Below are 11,085 nucleotides of genomic sequence, written 5' to 3'. Positions count from 1 at the left end.
GTGTGTGTAGGTGGGGTGCGTGCGTGTGTGTGCGTGCGTGTGTGTGTGTGTGTGCGCGTGCGTGTGTGTGCGTGCGTGTGTGTGCGTGCGTGTGAGTGTGTGTGTAGGTGGGGTGTGTGTGTGTGTGTGTGTGTGTGTGTGTGTGTGTGTGTGTGTGTGTAGGTGGGTTGTGTGTGCGTGTGTAAGTGTGTGTGTGTGAGTGTGTGTGTGTGTGTGTGTGTGTGTGTGCGCGCGCGTGTTTGTGCGTGTGTGTGCGTCTGTGTTCGTGTGTGTGAGTGTGTGTGTGTGTGTGTGTGTGTGAGAGAGATACTCGAATATATACGCCAATCCAAGTGGTATGCACAGCTATACCGAAAATTTAATTCAAGTGCAAAAAGATTTTTTCTGGAGTATCCATTTCGATTTTTAGTATTTATACAGGGTGCGACTTTGACTCTTACAAATATTTCAACAGTAGATTCTTTACATCAAAAGACAAACTTCTTTCCCCTGTTATTTTTTCCAAATCGTCTCGGTTTATACAGAGGCTGTTGAAAAACCATAAATTAAAATGAATTTTTAGTTCTATCTCACAAACGGTTCAATCGACTGAAATGTATTTCCGAATATAGTTTTCCTTTTATTCGATGAATCTTTTTCGAACACAAGATATCACCCACGTCTTCCAGTTTTCTCATTATGTCCTTATGTACCAAAAATGCCAAAAATTCAAAGAACCCAACTCTTGAAACTAAGTTGAACAATATCTAATGAATATTTGAAGAAAAAAAGTATTCATCACATTTTCTCGTATATAATTTGCAGTTTTCGAGTTTTTTAATGTTCAAAAATAAAAAATATGTGGGAAATTCGAAAAATTTTGTACTTTCACTGAATGTAACTCTGTTCGGAAGATCCACAGATGTGAAGTGTCACAGAAGAAACCTTTTTTCGAGTCATAATGACATAAATGACAAAAGGAATACCCTTTCTTCGTACACTGAATCCTATTTTCTTATCAAAACTAATGGGAGATCCCCTTCATCGTAACACCGTGCCAAAAATTCTGATTCTATTAAGTGCCTCCTTCAACAAATCTCATTCTCTCGATGGAAATGGCCGCCTCATTATCGAAGGCTCAGAACCGACTCTCTTTTATCGTTTTGGACTTATGGAAAATTGAACGAGTACAAAGAGAGGAAGCTTTTTCCCCGCATATCGATCTATTTTCCGGAAACTCAATCCAATCTCGTTATCTTTTTTGTTCGTAAGCCGTGAATTACCCACGAGAAGATTGAATTTCTCCTGAAAAATATAGAAACAATTCAATCAGATGCTTGTCATCGTGACAGTATTTTTCATTGGACAAAATAATAACACGACGATGTTTCTATGACAAATATGAAAAAATAATAAACGTATATTCAATTCGTTAGCTGGATTTAAAACCTGCATCTATATTTGTAAGGGTAAGTATAGAGTAGGTATCTCTGTTAGTATATCCACAGTCTGTGGTAAAAAGCACTACAAACATTATACAAAAGATGGTTGTGTTGTGTTCGCCATGAACATATCCACATACATAATTCCTACTAAGTATGATGGTGACCTAGATAATCCATAAAATTCAATTTACCCGTATGAGGGATTTGCAGGTCCTGCATGAATAATCCTAAAATTAAACTGGTCTTAGCGAGGCACAGGGTCGGATTGGATTCATTATGTATTGGAGAATGGTTTCCAATCGAAATGAATTTCAAAGGATGAATTTTCAGTTTCGAGAGCATTTCTCCCTCGGTATAATTTATCGATGGATTCGAATAATATTCGAAAGCTTGCATATTCTCCCTCTGCACCTGATAAATCGCTCAGAAAATAATTGAACCTTTCCGATCCCCAGCATTCCAATATGAACGAAACTTATCCACTTATATGCAGACCTGTTAAAACTTCTCAGCATCCTGGATTTATTGAATAACCTTCGAAAACCTAACTTTGCACATTTATCAGAGCTTCGAAAGTTCCACAGGAATTCAGTAGAGGCTATGCCTTTGGGCTATTGAGCGTCGAAGAATATTGTGTTGTTTCTCGAGTATCCACTTATGTTTCAGTGTTGTTTCTGACAAATATTTGGGCTCGTTTCGTATCCTGATTTATAATGCATACAGAAAAAGTAGAGAGAAATATTTGATGCGATGAATATTGCCATATTATTGATGAAGTTTTGTTTGAAGATAAAGTGAGGAGATACTAGATGGAAATACACCCTTTCATACAAGATTTTATTGGTAAGAAATGTATCACTGGACTGCTGGTCTGAGAGATTTTCCACATTTTCATTTTAAAGCCGGAAAATTGAGTTTTCGTTGGACCACACTGTACAGAACACTTAGTATTAATAAATTCATTTCAGGTGGGTATAATCGATCACAATTTTATACTCTCAAAAACACGTCGAGGAATACTTCTAATAATAGCCGAATACTTACCTCGTGTCAATATTATCTCAGAATTAATTGGAGAGATTTCACCTCACCGCGGGGCTTTTCTTGGCCTAGCAGGAGAAAACGTTCCAATTTTTCTATTAAAAGGATTCTCTAGTGGAATCTTCAGGGGGTTCGAGAACCTTCTCCGATTGCGGTAAAAGTGTTCCCATTTCTCACCAGGCTTCGCTTAATTTAGTCTGAAAATGTAGAAATGAACGGCTGTTTCTAATGCCCGGTTTCCCATGACCCAATTCGAATTGGGACTTGCTAGCCGTTCGACAGCCGAGGATGTAAGATCCATTCAGAAAAACCATCAGACCGAGATAACGATTAGATTCCAAAATAGGGAAAACCACAAATTGCCCCGGCAGAAAGCTGAGATCTGCCGATCCAGTGGACCGAATAAAGATCTTGAGTATTCTTCCGGCCGTCAGCATAAGTCTCAACAAATCATAGGGTGGATACAGAAAGGGTTTTCCTAGCCAGAAGTGTCGCCTTTTTATCATCAATGTTAGGAGGAATACCACATATCCGGCATTCCGTAAATCACTGAAGGTTGAAACAGAAGTTTCGATTTATAATAATCAGACTGTAAGACGCTGACTGCACATACAGTATGTTCATAAAGTAACGTAACTTGTTAATATTTCGATTTCTGTTAGGTGTCCAAAAAATGTCGAATGAAAGTTTTATAAATGATTCTGCATAAGTAGATTAGAAGCATACAGGATGCACCGTTAGTCCCTATTAAATTACAAATACACTGCGCAAAAAAATTAACGCACATTCTGAAAATCTCAATTTTAATGAAAGTTAACTCTACAATGACTTTATAACTTATTTTTTATGTTCTCTCGGGAAGGTTTTGAACGAAACAAGACACATTAAATGGAAGAAAAATTCAGGATTTCACCGAATCTTATGCGGAAGAAGAGAAATGAACAATTTTCAAAATACTGAAATGCTAACAAGTGATTTAATACTTGGTATTTCCACCCCTTGCGTTAATTACAGCTCGGCAACGACGGTTCATACTCAAAATGAGTGATCTTAAAATGTTCTGATCTAATCCTTCCCAGATTTCTCCGAGTTGGATTCCTAAGACATTATGAGTAGCTGGATGATTTTCTGAACTTCTCAGCCTTCTATTGAGGTTGTCCCAAACCTGCTCAATGGGAATGAGATCTGGACTTTTTGCTGGCCATTCCATTCGAGAGACCTCAACCTCTTCAAGGTACTCCTGAACGATACGCGCACGATAGGGTATGGCATTATCGTCCATAAAAATGAAATTTTCACCAATGTATGGGGCAAATGGCACTACATGCTCTTCAAGAATGTTCTTTATATACTTATCAGCATTCATAGCTCCATTATCAACGACCACTAGCTCTGTGCGAGAAGTCAAAGATATTCCACCCCATACCATAATCGATCCTCCCCCGAAACCAGTAGTATTCAGGAAATTGCACTGAGCATATCTTTCATGAGGACGTCTGTATACAAGGGAATGTCGATCACAATGGTAGAGGCAGAATCTAGACTCATCTGTGAAGAGAACTCTTTCCCAATCGGCCCCTTCCCAATGGATATGCTCTCTCGCAAAATCCAAACGCGCCCTTCGATGGGCTGGGGTAAGAGCTGGGCCTCTTGCCGCAACACGAGGCCTCAAATCATATTCTCTGAGGCGATTTCTTATTGTCTGAGTGCTAATTTGCACCTCATGAGTTTGCTCAAGCTGAAGAAACTCTCAAGTAACGTTCTTGAATGGCAGTTGTTACCCGTGGTCTACCATGTCCTGGTCTTCGGATATTCATACCTGTCTCCCTGAATCGCTGCAACATTCTGGACACACTTGTATGGGAAACTCCAAACCTTTCTGCAATTCTTGTGTATGTCCACCCTTCATCTCGCAAAACTACCGCTTGGGCACATTCCTCTTGGGTCAAATTGCGTGTTTCGCGTTGCATAGCGATCGAGTGTAGAAAATCAATAGAAAGAAAATCTATTGATCACTAGAATTGATCGAGAACAACTGATTTTAGAATGGAGCCAATACATTCAAAATCTGATAATATCATCTTTTTTCATTCCTGCTGGGAAAAAACATCTGTATTGAAGAAAACCGTTGAAAGTGGATAACATATGTATGCATTATTCTGATAAAAATAATTATCATTGAGAACACCTTCAGTTGTAGAATAAATTTGAGATTTCCATAATGTGCGTTAATTTTTTTGCGCAGTGTACAACTCTGAAGACCGCAAAATTCTAACCTTATTTATTCTAGCGTTATCGAGAAATGATTAACGTTTTTATCACCAAAAAATTAACAGCAACGAATAGCATCTTATTTAATTACATGTTCAACCTGTCTTCCTTTTTCTTTTTGACAGTATCCAAGTCTATTAAAAAAAGCTGATATGGTATTACTCAATTGCTGATTTGAGCAAGTTACGTAACTGTATAATGGCATGAACATCCATAAAGAAACGAAATGAACAGTCGACAAAAAATGTTTTCATCATTGTGCGAAAAAGACCACAGGCAAGACGTGGGAATAAAGACTAATTATTAATTAACGTAGAAGGAAGGTGATACCTTTAATAATTAGAGAAAATATTTCTGTTTCTCCTCGAATATGTCTTCCACACATTCCATCTCTTTTAGACGGAAATTTCTTCAATTACCATACTATGAGAGTGAATTCTTGATACGATGAGATCCATCATTTGATGAAGCCCTGCTGAAACCTCATCTCGTGTCTCTTTATGTTTTATAAAAAGTGACGTACCCTATGATGAGAACGCAAATGCTTCCACATCGAAAGTTATCCCCACTTGAATGTATAAAATTAATTTCATCATTGTGTTTTTCAACCATGAATGCGAAAAGAAAATCATGAAAGACTTCCCATATACCCACTGGATCAGGATCGGCTTCCTCGAACCTCCCTTCCATAAAAATAATTACATTTCACTGAAAACATGCACAGCTTCATTGAAATTGCGGTAGATCCCAAGATGAAATGTCTTTATAGGGTTCAAGATATCACAAAATATGTCCAATTCCTTTATGGAATTCGAGAAGAGCCAATAATTGCCAATTAAATTCGGTATCGATAATGGCGAAACCTTGTGATCAAATATCTGAAATCCTTCTTCCAGAGGGGGATGGCCAAATGGCCAATAAATAAAAATTGGTTCATCAGATATATACTCGACAGGATTTTTTCGTGATCACTAATAAGCAAGAACCAGAATTCTATAATACAGATTGTGTCGACGATACTTTCTTGTTACGTTAGCTTCACATCGAAATATTATGTCGATAAAATGTTGCCTGATGCTTTATCTTGATTGAAACTTTATAGGGCACATAAAATTTCACAAAATGGGGAATGTTCCACAGTCAAACACCAAGCCTTAACTGTTTCGTTTTTAAGAAACTTTTTTTTATGACAGTAAAAGACTATCCAAATTTTTGAAGAGAAAAGAGAATATGCGATTTCAGGGGGGTTTAACCTCTTACTTAGAGTATACCAGTTTCCTACGTCTTTTTTGATACATCAGCATACAATAATTTGAAGCGAAATATTCGTGCGATACTCTGAAGGTATGGGGATGTACCTAAACTCCATATCCTCCCCTGTTTCATCCTTGTTTCCTTTATCGAATCCCATATGAATTTTTTGTCCGTATTTCGCATTATCGTATTATGCGAAGGTATACAACAACACTCTGAAAACACGTATGAGACCGCAGTGGTAACTTGTGTGCAACTTTGTGTCTGCAGAATTGAATAGAAGGAGCTTTTCCACTGTTTCTCTAGGGAGTAAATGAAATAATACGATACGGGCTTGTCGTTGGTGTTTCCTAATGTCACCGAGGGAAAACTGACTTGGGTTCTGCAAATCCTTGGACAATTTGCGAACCAATATTCAACGTTGTTGGCTGTTCCTTATGTCTAATTTCGAGATGTGGTCGTAGTACAGGATTTTCATGTATTTTTCGCTAAAATGGTGGTGAATATGTAACAGAACATAACTTAGGACTAGTAAGCAAACAATCAGTCATACTTGTATTGGTGCCGAAGCAGGGACCGTATCTTGCAGGGTTACCAATTATTTTTATTATTGTCGAGACTGACATTTTGGCGTCGTTATTAGTATATTTCATTCACATTTATTTCAGCAGTCGGTTGGCCATGAAATAATTTTCTCAATTTTTTGTAACTAGAACGGAGTAAGGTTGGCACTCCTGAAATGTCGTTGATGTCATAACGCCGTTGCTATAACTAATATCAATTTCTATTACGAAAATGCCGAAAGTGATTGAAAAAAGAGACAGGGTTTCAGGAAGTGCTATTTAGAATTCAGGTCAGCTCATTCAAATAGTTATACCCTGATATTCTAAAATCCACAATACGTCAGACGGTATCTAGCATATTCAATGTAAGAGAATTTATAATAATGTTTTATCTGAATCTAAACGACTTATATTACAGCTGAATATTTCCACAATCAGCAAGATTGGGAATGAAGAGGATGACAAAGAATTTTCTTTCTATTGGGAAACCCAAAAAAGTGGTGGCATTTGACAATTTTATGTTTGAGTGAATTAATGCGGAAAGTTTACTACAGGATTTTCGATGAATGTCATTGTAGAATAAGGTCCCGAAAATTGATTTTTCTATTTTTCATTTGACTTGTCCTATACATTGTAAATGTCTTAAGGTACTAATAAATACCTAATTATTATTATTATATCAATGCATTAAGATGAACAGCCACAAATACGCGCCAGTTGTCTCGTTAATTGTTTATTCAGGTGAAATTTTTTGTTCAAAGGTGAAGTTCATCTTGACTTGAAACTTCCTTTGATTCCTTTTACTTATATTGATGCAAGATGATTTTTGTTGAAGAATTTATCATTCTTGTAACTATCTGTTAATTCCTTCGAGAGATACCCATTCCCAACCACTGCATCATATGCATTTCATATTCGGGTTAATATGTTTGAAATCTACAACTGATGTTACGTATTCTAACTTCAGCCAAAGAAGATAACGAACATTAACTCTCTTCAAGCTAGTGTATATTATGATATTATACTGATCTCTTGTATTTTCCATGCGAATAACTGGATTTGTTATGCCTTCAATCAGTTTGTATAAACTTCAATTATGTTCGTCACATATTTTCCGAAGAGATTCGACATTGTGATAAAATACGTAATAACAGAAACTTTTACGTAGAACGGGCAACATAGCGTTGATTTAAAACCCAAAAATGTTTCGATAAGCGTCATAACCCCACATTTTCGTACTAAACAGAGTGAAACGTGTCAAATTTCCATGGCCAACCGACTGCTGAAATAAAAGTGAATTGAGTATATGTTGTGATATTGAGAGGTATATTTTTGATTCTGTCATCGCATAAAAAATCCTCACGTTGTCAGATTAACGAATTTCTGGCACATATCCACTCAGCGTTATAATGTTGCTCAGCATGGCTCTGGTATTCAATTCAGGGCAGGGTTACGTGTTCGGAATAGGCCGAATGTAGGGGTGTCCAAATCGTCGATACGAAAGCTCCGAACGTTTCAAGCGACGATTTTCGCGTTTTATTGCCGTCGACGGGAATCAATCCTGGCAGCCTGGATCCGCAATTTGAATTTATGACGTGGAGGCTTTTTCGAATATCGGTCATATTAGCGTCTGATGAATGCGTTTTACGATAGGGATGAAGATATCTGAATAGACCTTTCGTTTCGAATGCCGAGCCCCATTTAATGGCGCCGAAAATCAATCTGCAACGATCACATCGTTTCCGTCGAAATCGTATTTAGATACGGGGAGAAGGGTTCTGTATTGGAATTTGAATATTCCGTTTGTGAGTTACGACGGGAAACGTAAGATCGTTTTCGTGTACGATAGGTCGACTGTAGCTAAGGAAAGGGGAGAAATTTGGGAGGGACTTCATGAAACGTCTACAATTTATCAAAGGGTATCTTTGCAGTACGAATTGAACATTTTTCAGAGATAAACGGTACAGAACAATGCATATTTAATCCAAAAATGGGGCGAGTACAAATCCTCCTAATTTACGACCTGTGTTAAGGGTAGTATATGGGCTTTGTGTACACTTACATACCCTTCAGAATATCGCACGAATATTTCACTTCCAATAATGTATTTCTTTCTCTCTTCGAAAACAGCCTCAAGTCTCAAAAAAAACAAAAATTAGATCGTCCATCGATTTATTCACAATTAATTCCACATTATTATACATCGTACATGAGATTATTTTCTATCAAAGAGAAAAATAATTCACGAGGAATTTTCACAGTAGAGTCCACTCGTTGTACATATACAATTCACATAGTACCTTGAGTAAATTATTATCACAATCATAAATACTTTCATCAACGTGCAACATGACCGTTCGAATCTAAAATTAAGTATGTACAATAATGTATTTTCCATGTGGCATACTCTAGTTCGAATTGAATCCCCAGTAACCTCTAAAATAATTAAAGAGGAAAAAGAGTGAGAAATATCGAAACTTTTCACAATTCCTCAGCTATGTGAACCAAACGCGAGTATTCGAAGGTATTATATTCAAATATCAAATAAAATCACATACTCAACAATTCTCCATCATAAATATAGAATGTGGTCGAAACTTGAAAGAAAAACTTATAAAAAAGAAAGAAGTATAAAAAATCATTATTCTTTTTTCAAATTTTGTTCGAGACTCTTTGTATCTTCAATAATAAATATGAGAAAGTTCGTTAACTCTTCGATTAATCAAACTGGCAAATTCTGGGTGATTCACCCTAAGATTCTCAAAAAAATTCCAAAAACAATTGATATTTTGAATTCAAATGTTTTCTTACATAATATACAAGGTGAGTCTTAGATTCACACAAATATTTCAACAGTAGATCCTTGAGGCCAAAAGAAACACTTTTTTCCTAAACCATTTTTTCCAATTCGGCCCTGATAAAAATATATAGCTTTTTGAGTTTTCTTAATTAACTGTGCCACCCCTGGAAAAACCAAATAACCTGCAGAATAACTACTGAATCTGTGACATTACGCATTTGTGCATCTTTTCAAAAGAGTTGTATTCAGCCAAAGTACCAATTTTTCGAATTTCGAAGATATTTTTTTATTTTTGAACATCAAATTACTGAATTACTCGAAAACGGCGCATCAAACGAGTAAACATGAGTTATTTTACAAAACCTTCAAATATTCATTAGGTAGCGTCCAACTTAGTTTCAAGAGTTGGGTTGAATTTTTTGTATTTTTATGGTACGTAATGATCATAATGAGAAAACTGGAAGAGGTGGGTGATATCTTGTGTTCGAAAAAGATTCATCAAATAAATGAAAAACTATATCACGAAATTCATTTCAATCAATTAAAACGTTTGTGAGAGAACTAAAAATAATTCTTTTTTTATTGTTTTTCAACAGCCTGTATCTTTTAAACCGAGCTGATTCGGAAAAAATGGCAAAGGAAAAAAGTGTTTCTCTTGACCTCAAGAATCTACTGTTAAAATATAAAATACTTCTTTGTCCACTGTATACAGGGTGTTTCGTAATTGAATGTCAATATTTATGGAGGTGATTTTTGGGCCCTTTTTAAGAAAAAAACTTTATATGAACATATGTCCTAAACGTCTCACCTTTTGAGATACAGGTGGTAAAGTTATCGAAAATAAATACGACGCGAAGAACTGAATTTAAAGACTGATGAACTGTTACACGAAATAATGACAACCGCCTTGACAACAGAAATATAAAATTCTTGGCCACAGCCCACTACGATAAGTAACAATTCTTTCTTACTTACATATATAATGTAATTTATTTCAATGCAGAGAAACGTTTTTTATTTTTTTAAGAGAAAACCGTGCATCGGATTGAAAAAAATCAAGTCATGAACTTTGATAAGAAATGATTAGGAATTTCTAAAAATAATTTTTATTTCAAGAAAAATCTGTGGCGTACCATCAATGTCTGCCAAAATAGGTAGGTCAAAATACGTACGAACGCCACTGGTGGAAATTGAAAAAAAAGTGATACATTAATAAATGCCTCTTGATTCATAGTACATGTATGACGAGTTTCATTAAAATATCTGAAGCGGTATTGTAGATATTAATAATAAATAATTTATTTTTGAAAACATTACCACCCTGTATCTCGAAAGGTGAGACTTTTAGGACACATGTTCATATGAAGTTTTGTCTTGAAATGGACCCAAATTTCACCCCTATAAATGTTGACATTCTATCAGGACACACCCTGTATATATGCTATAATAAGAATCTGTGTGTAGACCACTTTATGTTTGCTTCATTGTAGTTCTTTCTTCTTTATACATATTTATATCAACTTTGTTGTTGTTATATTTTAGTGTTTTAAACCTTTCACTACTTTTGGCGTTGTTTTTTGTTTTTAATTGTTGCCCTGATGAAGAACTATAGTTAGTTCGGCAAGATCTTGGTTTGCTGAGAAATAAAGTGGTCTACACACCCAAGATTCTTATCATAGCTACTGTTAAAATATTTGTACGAGTCAAAGACTCACCCTGTATAGATTTTATG

The sequence above is a fragment of the Coccinella septempunctata genome, chromosome 2 (assembly GCF_907165205.1).
Source record: "Coccinella septempunctata chromosome 2, icCocSept1.1, whole genome shotgun sequence".
Lineage (NCBI taxonomy): Eukaryota > Metazoa > Arthropoda > Insecta > Coleoptera > Coccinellidae > Coccinella > Coccinella septempunctata.
Note: the sequence above shows the minus strand (reverse complement) of the source record.